This window comes from Cyrtonyx montezumae, unplaced genomic scaffold, assembly GCF_038088225.1.
Source record: "Cyrtonyx montezumae isolate F1298 unplaced genomic scaffold, pur_monq_1.0 scaffold_3, whole genome shotgun sequence".
NCBI classification, from domain to species: Eukaryota; Metazoa; Chordata; class Aves; order Galliformes; family Odontophoridae; genus Cyrtonyx; species Cyrtonyx montezumae.
In genome coordinates this window covers 153414510-153425254 of record NW_027072034.1, presented here as the reverse complement: position 1 = coordinate 153425254, position 10745 = coordinate 153414510, and the positions used below count along the sequence as shown (strand labels likewise).

The 10745-nt window shown below is 41.4% G+C and overlaps 1 protein-coding gene across 2 annotated transcripts in view; it reads left to right on the top strand.

The window, feature by feature from the left end:
- Positions 1-1341: 1341 nt before the first annotated feature.
- The window catches only part of SEMA3D (semaphorin 3D), a 141108-nt gene continuing 131704 nt past the window's right edge, over positions 1342-10745 (top strand). The window contains exon 1 of one of the 2 annotated variants that reach the window (XM_065743710.1): positions 1342-1599. The gene's annotated coding sequence lies outside the window, so the exon portion shown is untranslated. Of the gene's footprint in view, positions 1666-10745 lie in introns of both variants that reach the window. The other variant, XM_065743711.1, reaches the window with a different exon arrangement.

Genomic DNA, 10745 nt, shown 5'->3' with positions numbered 1-10745 from the left:
TGTGATAAATCTAGAGATTAAAGCACTGGAAAAAATTATTGATGATAATGAAATAAATATGGAAAATCAGACATAAAATCCCCCTTTGAAAGCATTAAAACTGCAGAAGTCAAAGGCAACTAGGGAATAACCTGCCTGAGAATTGTTCTGTTTATTTTGTGGGAACATGAGGCACATGTAGACAAGCAGAGTCTGTATCTCTGTGTACAGAACTTCTAAAAACATCAGGCTGGTACTGTTATTAAAAGAAAATAATGATTAAAAAGTGTAAAGTGCAAAGCTGGCTTTTGATGAAATTTTCATTAAAAAACGTATTTAGATTCTATGCTGTACACCCAGACCACCCATCTGACATGAATGATAGGTGAGGGTGAAGTTCTGCTGAAGTGAGTAACATGATGGAAACTCCAATATATTCCTCTGGACTTCTTTGATACTATTCTGCAACCATGGTCTCCAGCTGAAGGCTTTCAACCTGTGCTCTTCATTGAGGGAAACACCATTTTTTGAAAGAGCTTCAGTGTGCCCTGTCTGGAAGTGTCTGATGCTATCTGCGCCATGTGTTCAATGGCTTTCAGCCTGTGGGCAGGAAAGCTCTTCCTTGGGCAGCCACAGAAGGAAATATGTTGGAGCAAAGGGTTTGGTGTGGGAGTGGGTTGGTACAGGAGACAAATTCTGTCTTAGGAAGTGGTCTGCAACTTGCGAAAGCTGGAGAACCACCGATGTAGCACATTCCATGGACAAAAAATAAATGCAAAGGCAGATGGATGTATCCCTGGCAGCTACAGCTTTGCACATGAGCTTCTGCCCAGGGAGATGGTGGGGTCACTGTCCTTGGAAGCGTTCAAGAAACATGTAGATTTCACACAGAGAGACATGGTTTTGTGGGCAGTACTGGTGGATGGTTGGAGTAGGTGATCTTAGAGGTCTTTTCCAATCTTAATGATTCTATGATTCTCCAAACATGCACCAACCCCTTATAGCCCTATGGCTGCTGCCCAGATGTTTACTCCTTATCAGAAAGTACACAGAGCTCCTTTTTCTGTCTGCTACTCAGCAAGCTGCATTGTGCTGCGGGACTAACGTGTGACGAACTTCAGTTGTTATGATCTGGATCAGCATCTGTGCAGCATAATCACAACATCAGGGCGAGATGTGCCAACCCAGAGGGCTGTGGTTGTACGGGCACAGGAATAGAAAGTGCCATGAGTGCAAGGTCTCTGTGTGCCCGATCTGTGCACGCTTCTGCTGCAATTCTATGTGTGTACGCCGTGCTGACCGCGGCTGGGACAGACTCCGGGAGCAGCAACAGTGGGTGTGTGCGCCTGGGCTGGCGGACACACGCACACACACACGCGCGAGCAGCCCATTTGCTGGACGGGTGTGCATGTGCGTGCGAGGGTGTGGAAAGGGGTGGCGGGGATGGAGGAAGGGAAGCCAGGGGAAAGTCTGACACTTAGAGCAGAAGGAGCGAGACCCTCCGCCGCCGCCGCCGCCGGGGAGGAGCCGGCCCGGCTCGCAACGCCTCCTGATCCCGATCCCGATCCCGGATCCGCCCCGCGCTCAGCCCGCATCGTTCCTCCTCTCCGCTGCCCTCAGGTACCACGCAGCCCCACCGCTCCGCGCCGCGCCCTGCAGAGCTTTTCCTCCGAGAAAAAGGTGCAGGTGAGGGAGAAAGTGCACGGAGTCCCCTTCTTCTTGCTTATCCCGGAGCCTCCTCCCGGCTCGGGACGCCTGGCACCTGGCGGAGATCTCGGGCCACCTGCCCGGCTCTCAGCGACGGGGTGGGAGCCGCGTTGAGGGCAGCTGCCCGCGGGTAGTCCCTTCGCTCTGCCCTGGGCGGGGTGGGGCTGAGGGGTCTGGGAGAGGGATTTGGAGTTTGACTGTTAAAGGCTGTGATGTGGAGGGAGGGGGTTTTGATCCCGCTGGACCGGCACCCGTGGCTCCGGCTTTACATCGGTGTCAGGGTGATGCAAAGGGCAGAGTTAGCCCGCATCCATAAGGGAAACTGTTGCCTGCTGGAGTGGTGGCTAAATTCCTTCTGTCCCGCATAGTCCTGCCATAAGTGCAGCTCTGCCGGACGGCTCCATCACTTGGAGCAGCAGAGCACCTGGTGGCCTGATCTAGCCAGTGGAACGAGATTGTTTCTCTTTCGCCACTGACAACCCCTCCTTTGCTTTGTGCAATAACACAGAGGGTGGTACAGCTCCTTGTTTTGCAGCATTAAAAAAAACGAAAGTTGTTGCTTCTAGAGTGGAAACATTCCTGAGTGTGTTAGGTAACTGGTGGCTCTGTACTGTGTACTGTGTACTGAGGAAGCACAAGGCAGCCACCTATGTTTCCTTAGTTCCTTATGTTTCGCTTCACTTTGCTTTGAAATGGGAAAACTTGTGCAAGAACAATAGAGATCAATGGGGCAGTCTGACCAGGAGCAGAGAGCAGTGCTGAGATAGCAGCAGCTCTACCCTGCATCTGTGGCTCCTGGCAGAGGCCATGAAGATGTGAGCTACAACTTTTGCAAGGTTTTTAGCATGTTGCTTTTTGTTTCTTTTCCTATTAACATCTAGATCTAGAGAATAGGCTAAAGGGAGTTGAGTTTGCTGTTAGCCACTGGTATGTGATATGGCACAATATTTTACTACTGTTTTCAAAGCCCTCATTAGTATAGCTGATGTGATTTTCATCTGCCTTTTAGTCAGCTTATTAAGGGCCTGATCCTGAAAGGCATTGGTTGTCGTCTCCTGCAAAGGTTTTAACAGCCAAAGTCTTTCCTAACTCAGTGAAAACTGGGTGTCTAAATATCTTTCCAAGGCGGAATTTGAGTATTTTAAACTGTAATTATAAACCTGATGCTGGACAGAGGTACCCAAATTCCGCAGGTATCACTCTTTCTTAAAATTTCCAAGACACATCCTGCTCTGAGATGCTTCATATATAGCAGCATTTCAGCCTTGATCAGGCAGAGCAGCTTGGCTTTACTTCTGTTTGAACTTTATTTTGGCTTCAGAATCCAGACTAGCCTGAGATCCAGGAACTAAATTAACTTTCCCTTTTCTTACCACTGGATCAGTCCAACGGGGGTCCTCAGAGTTAGGTGAACAGAATGGACTCCTCATTAGGTGCAGTGCTGAAGCATAGAAATCTGCTCCAGATCAGGCAGAATTCTCCCACAGTTGGTATGAGGGCTCTGTACATGGCATGCTTTAACCAGAAATGGAAATAGAATCTTCACCAGTACCCTCTGCCATGTGTTAAAAAGAGAAGACTGCAGTTACAAGAGCTGATAGAAGATGCTCTCAGGACAACAATCCCAGTAAAATAGAAGTATCTGCAGTCGTTCTGAATAAAATGAGTAAATCTCAGAAAGTTATAATTGGCTTGGTGGGTTGCTGTGGTCAGGGTCCCTTGAAGAACAATACCTGTGTTGGAGTCTCATGTACCAACATCCACCTGCATCTCTCCAGCAGCTGTGCTGTCAGCAGAGCTTCCAAAACACTCTTCATACACTCTTCATAGTAGCTCTGATCTCATCGTACTTCTCTCTCTCTATATATATATTTTCTGTTGTTGGTCCTTTTTTTTGGGGGGAGTGATCTTTTCACTATGATCATTAGGCAAGTTATACCTCATCCTTGCAAATCTGTTCAGATTTTGCAGCAGAATTAAATGAAAAGAGTCCCTAGGAAAAAAATATTTTAATTAAGCTGGAATATGAAATGGAAATTGATGTTGCTCATTGGGAAGGTGCTCTTTAAAGTTGCATCGTTAATACTCAGAGATTCAATACCGATAATTAAACAAATCAGCACTTTTATAAAAAGCCAAGCCAAAGCATGAAACAGTGCCTCCAAATCCTATCCCTACTATGGTTCTATCAGTAGTGGTATGCTTAGCATCTCCTGCCCTGTTCCATTACCCAATAAATGGAAGTATAACTGTTCTACAAAGTCAGAATCTTTATGGTTTATTCTGTAGAGAGTCATAATCTTGGGAGTTGCTCTGCAAGAACACTGTCAGGTTGAGGTGGTAAAAATAACTATATATTTCTGGATTCTTTTGGAATTCTTGTTTTATGGTTTCTTTATTCATTTTAATCTTACAGAAATTTGAAATCTTAGGTGTTTCTTCACCATTTAGCACTGCAATGTAGACATACTGGTTACCTGTGGCTCTGGAGGAGCTGATTCATCAGCTGGGAATCAGCTGAATTCCCAGCACATACCGGCATGTCTTTGGCTAAAACCCCTAGCACTGGAATTGGCCACTGAACCACCTCTGTAGTCTTTGAGGTTTTTTACATGAGGGAATCCTTCACTACTGGTTAAGCAGGCTTTCCCACCACGCTCTCCTGGCAAGGCAGCCTGCGGGACAGCCAGGGTTATATTTGGCCCATTGTCGTTTTAACCCAGGAAAAATGCTTAAGGTGCACATTGAGTGTCCTCAAATCAAATTGGCACAGTGAACGTGTGATGTCTTTGCTTTCCTTGCCTTCTGGACTTTCTCCAGCTGCAAACAAGCCTAAGAGAGGCTCAGAGCAAAGCAATGCCTGAGAGACATGGAGCATGGTGGCTGCATTTAAGCTATGTGTGAAGCAATTTTTTTCTCCATGGGTGTGCTATTTATATCTTTTTTATAGTGCTGCCCCTCTGTCGTGTGTAACAATCTCCCCCCCCCCGCCCCAATATTTCTGTCTGGGTTTCATGTGTTTCATAAACTAAACAATGGCAATGAGTCAGTGCTTAAATTATCTCTATATAAATCTTTAGCCCTTTTATCTTCCCCTGTGTATTCATAAAGACACCTCTCTGGCATTGCTATTTTTCACATCCTAGGGGCATGCTGTGTGGATATCCACGTGTCATCTGACAGTGAGTGATAAAAAAATAAGAAAAAAGAAAAAAAGCCCTTATTTTTGACTCTCCCCAGCTTAAGTGGATTCAACGTCATATGGAGCGAATCCAGGATGAGTCAGAGAGCAGTGTTGCTCTCCAAAATTCCATGTTGCGTTACAGCTGGGAGGCAGCATTTAGCATCATGTGGATTTATTTTCTTTTAACGGGAACTCCAAAATAATTTATGGAAGTCATATAGCCTAATGGACAGAACAGATAACAGTTAGCCAAGAAGAACCTGGATTCCCATCTGGGTTGAATCATTGACTCAATTTGACTATCAGAGTGGTGGGTGTGGTATTCAGGCTTAGAACATTATACTGACCTTAACTAAATCATTGTACTTCTCTACAGAGAACTGGAAAATGCGATTAAGGTTCAGAGCTCTACTGGTACCTAACAGTTTATCAATAGTCAGCTTTACTAGTCTGACTGACATAACAGACATTTATCTGCAGCCTTAATTTGCAGGGGGAATCCCAAATTGGTTCAGGGTACATGTGGCTAAAGATAAATTTCTGCTGTAGAGATTCTGTGTACAGGAAGACCTGTAGCTCGTGAGGACATTCTGTATTGCATGGATTTGCTCTGTATATGTTACTTAGCTTTCAGTAACACATACCCTTTTTGTACATCTATGCATTTTTTTTCCTTACTGTGTTACTGTAAACACAGAGTCATGTGAGCTTTTCCTTTTGATGTGGTCAGTCTAAAAGCTAAGTAAATATCCCAAATTAAACAGTTTCCAATCTAGTTGGTCAGGAGCCTTGCTGGAAGCAGATGTGATGCAAGAGAAAAGAGACTAAAAAGTCCTGTAACCTGTGAGCATTCCCAATAATATACAGCTTTCCATGTTGTTGTTTTGTTGTTATTATTATTTTTTTTCTGAGACGGAGGAGGGAAGTTACTCATTTTCCTGGAATGTCTCCTTCTAAAAATCCTGAAGACACTGCAGCCATTTTTCTGATGTCTACTTGCATCACATAACTCAGAACTGAATGCACTGGGAATAGAAAGCTGAGGATTAACGGAAAATTATACAAAACTAAAGCTGTCATGAAATGAAAGACTTGCTCCTGTTCGCAGTTGCTCTTTTTTCAGTGACTTCAAGGGACTTAAGCACGTGTTTAAAGACTGACTGTTGTGTGAATGCTGTTTTGAAAGAGGCACTTTCCTGGAGTCTAAATCTAGAGTGAGATCAAGTCTTTTAAAAGTTCAGTGCAGTCCTGAGGGCTGATGTGGCCAAATACTCCAACATAATCTTGGCCAGAGCTTTAACAGTTAGAACAGCTAGATCTAATGGTATGTGCCTACCTAGCTTGTTATATTCCCCTGGAATTTATCAATGACACACTGCATATAATTGTGGTTACTTTTTGTCCGTCTGAAATCCTTTTTTGGTTTTGCAAGGGAAAGATTGCAAAGAAGGAGAATGTAAAAAATTCTTTCTCAACCCAAAGCAAAAAAGTTGCCTTTTTTTTTTTTCTCCACAATGAAGAATTAAAACAATGTCTGTTGCTCTCATGCTTAATGTTAAAATCTCTGCTAAAAAATAGTATGAAGAAAAACGATGTATTTTTCATATGGAACTTATTCCCTGTAATTTTATAATGCACATATGTGAGGTTTTGTACTAAAAGGCTTCAGAAGAGTGTAATAGAGGAAAACTGCATTGGTGACATCCTTGTAATCAAAAAGGCTAAACAGTTACATTTCAAGAGAGTAAATAAAGTGAAGGGGCAATAACAAATAATGAAAGACTCTTTCAGACTTTCTTAGTCTCCAACATTTACAGAAAGAACCATCCTTGACTATAAGCTTACCCCCATACATTTCTGACTTTCTTAACATTGTGTTGATTCCAGGTGTAACATTCCTATGTCCAATCTCTGACTTCTAAAATATATGTTCCAACTGTGAATAAAATACAAATCATTTATTTAATTTCATTTTTTTAAAGCATGTGCCTGAGAACCTTTCTTAGAGATTTAAATACATCTTCAAAGCTACTGTAGTATGTTCTACTAACAATGTGATTGTGTGTTACACCTTTGAAAATCTGTTGTTTAATAACAATCAGAGACACAGTTAAGGGTGCTATTAGCATCTGCTTTCCAAATTTCTTACAATCCTGTGTTTAGTAGGAAGTGTAAATGAAGTATGGCCATTCATTATTCTGCTTACACAGTCTGCAGAATCTGTTGCAAAGCAGTGTATCTTTTCTCATTCAGAGAACTTCGTATTAATTTATTAGTCATACTGATTAGTGATGTTAGTCCCAGTCTGTCATGGTGCTTCCAATCAGTAATGAAAGTTCTCTTGTTTTGAGCACTGGTGATGTATCTAAACAAACAAAACCCACTTACAACCATAGTGTAGGGCAAGAGTCAGCAAGCACAAAAGACTATAAGAGATGTAGGTTCCTTGAAAAGACAAGTAACAAAACCTGTTTTATTTGGAAGAATAAACAGAGGTCTCAGCCTGTTTTTCTGCTGATGAATGGTAGGAGCATCAGGGCAAAATTGAATTTGTAATGGCATTATGAGATCCCCTGTTGTGAAAGATAAATAGCAAATTTGACCTAGTACCCCAAAAGAATAATTACATTGAATTAACTTGACTTTTGGTTCAAGTGACCTTAATCTAGAAAATTAATTTCTGATCAATGTAGCTTCAAAGAGTCTGCTTTGTTATGGGGAGGATATTCAAAGGATACAAGGTCTCCACATGAACAGATCTGGAATTTTTTGATCCACTGAGCCATGTAATACTTTGAGTTGGAGATAAAGCCTTAGTGCTTCAACTGGAGCAGAACTTTTCAACAGGAAAAAAATTCTGCTGGAAGAAATAGTGTGCAGAAACAGAAGTTTACCAAGGAAGAGAAAACATAATTCATTTTTTACTCATCTTTGGAGCAGACACAACCATTTTTACCTGATCTTTGGGTAACTCAGCACATCAAAAGTAAAGACATTGCTATCATCTAATTTGCTAAAGGAATAATACTGTGCCTCATTAATCTGTAGGAGCAAGCCAAATCAAAGAACAGAAATGAAAGCATAAAGGGTAGGTAATAAAAGCCAGATATTTTTATTACTCCTATTCACTTCCTAAAATTGAAATATAAAATCATTTTTGGTAATGAGTTTTTTTGTCAATGGATACTTAAATCTGCATACTTCCATTTCAGAGTTGTAACTTAGTAAAGTAGACTTGTTGAAGTTGATCCTCAATGGAGTTCCGTAGTGATAGTGAATATTACTCACAGTCTTAACTTGCCCCATTAATATAACATACTCTGGAGCTGAGAGTCAAACCTCTGTTAATAGCTTGGAAATAAAACTGCTGTACTGAGGAAGTGGAGAGTGTCCATAAGAAGGATGGCAGCACAGAGAAATCTCTATGTTGCCAAAAAAATAGTGATATAACAAGCTTCATCTTTGTCTGGTGTGGGTTAGAGATGCATAACTGAAATTAGTGAATGATATGTAATAGCTAAGGACAGTCATATATATTCAGAAGGATTGGGTATCCTTCTGAAAGCTGAAAGAAGAAATCAAACTGTATACACTGAAATAATTTGGGGGGAACTGTAAAGAGAAGTTTTAAAGAGAAGACAGAGACTGAAATTCTGAGTAGAGCTGCTGCTTCTTGTGCATTGACTGGGTGATTGTAATGGAATTCCCAAAAACCTGGAGGAAAGGCTGTAGAAGCCAGCTAGGAAGAATGTTTAAGCCCTGAGCTGTTGAATTAAATGAAGAAGCAGTGCGTACGTGTCAACGGTTTGCGGGACAGTTTGACCCTGTACTGTGACAATTGAGGCAGGGGACCCACAGGCCCACACCCTGGGGAAGGAGAAGGGGGAAAGGGAAAAAGGAGAAGGGAGATGGGCCTAGGAACAAAACAGTGGCAACGATCTGAGGAGGAAAGCTAATTTACTAAATAAGATATCAGAAAGCAAAATAACACAATTGGAATTGAGGCAAATGAATCAAATAAAATGAGCAAGAGAGAGAGTGTCCGATAAACCGAAGGCCTTACGCTAACGCTGAAGGCGGATGGCTGCAACAAACACCCAATGCTGAGCTCGGTCCCAAAGGGAAGAGAGAGTTCCGTGACCGCAGACAGTTTTTATCTTTCCCTCTGAGCATAAATATGTAAAATGCAAAGCATCGCAAAGTCCTCTGGGGAATGTAGTTCTCTTCTGAGACAGGTACACCCAGAATCATCGATGATCCACAGAGCTGGAGCAGTAACTTCCAGTACACCACGTGATGTTATGATGTGGAATATCAATAATACAACAAAAAATCATAAAACCATAACAGTACGTCATCTGTTTTCAGTCTGAGGGATATCTGGTCATCCTTGGAGCCCAGTCAGGGTTTGCAAGTAAGGTGGGCAGAGCAATGCTTCTTTGCAAACACTACAAGCACTGAGCAGCTTGGTATAATCACTAATTTGTTTTACGTGTATCCAGTAGGCCATGTGCCACAGAGGATGCATTACAGATGTGAGGCTACATACAAAGCCTTGGAAGAATGAAAGGTAGTTTTCATATTGATCTACAACACTGAATCTGAGTGGCTGAGGAGGCAGTTAAGAACATAAATATTTGTTATGAATCAAGTCTTTTGGCAAAAACCAAATTTTAATAGACAATGATGTTTTATATTACTGCCTGAGTCACTGTGGTCTAACAATCTGTTTTTTTATAATATATGATGTTCTGAGAACAGAGGTGTTTATTTTATGAGTCAAGTTACTGTGTCCTTTGTTGCTATTTAATTATTTTGTTTTATTTTATTTTATTTTATTTTGCTTTTTACATTGAACTCAGTAAAGCTTATGGGAAAAGCTGACTAGAAATAATATTTAGAAGGTCAGTCCTACCTAACTGAGGAAGAAGTGAGTGAACTGATGCTTTGAAGATAATTACTAACACTATTCAGGCTTAACAGTCTTGTAGGCCCTCTTTCTAGAAGAAAAAATGCATTTAACTATGCTGCACTGCGCTGTCTGTCTTTTAAAGATGAGTATCTTGGGTAATACTGTTTGCAGTGTTCAGATTTATTCAGGAGTTATAACTCTGTGGTTATAGTCCCATAGTGACATCTACAAAAAGCAGACATATATTATCTCATAAAGCTGCCTCAGCTTGAATTTTATTTTATAAAAGTGTCCATGGTAAAGGAATATTTTCCTCAATATGACACCCAGACCACATGTACACCTTTCAGTGAAATTAGGAGACATTTGACACGGGAAAAATTTGTACCTTCAGATCAAATCAGTATAGACTGCTCATGCTGAAGACCGATTAAACTCACAAAATAAAATATATGTGATAAAGGAAATTATACAACAATATTATGGTTTCCCTCTGAAAATCACTACATCTGCTTTTATTTTTTGCCCCCTGAAGGTTTATACTTTTAACTTACAGATAACTTTGTCACTGTGGTCATGTGTCTGAAGCTCCATGAAACTGAAGTCCTTTTCTTCCTGTGCATTTTCCATAGCTCACTGCTTTCCAAAAAGGCAACAAAAGCACTGATATGCAAACACAGAGACTGATTTTCTTAACCATGCTTAAAGTCGAATGCTTGCCGTATGGATAAAGTATTGTACTTTGGCTCTTAATCACAGCAGCTTTTTTTTCTTTATTTGTTGCTGTTGTGCACTGCTGTGTAAGAATGAAAAACAAATACACAAAACACTACTAAAAGCTCAAATGCCAATTTCTGCACATTTTCAGAGTCTGACAGAAAAGCAGGAGGTGCGTGCAGCAAACAGTGCAGGGAACTTGTTCCTTTTAATCCCAAACAACCGTCTTCAAAGCCAAAAAATACT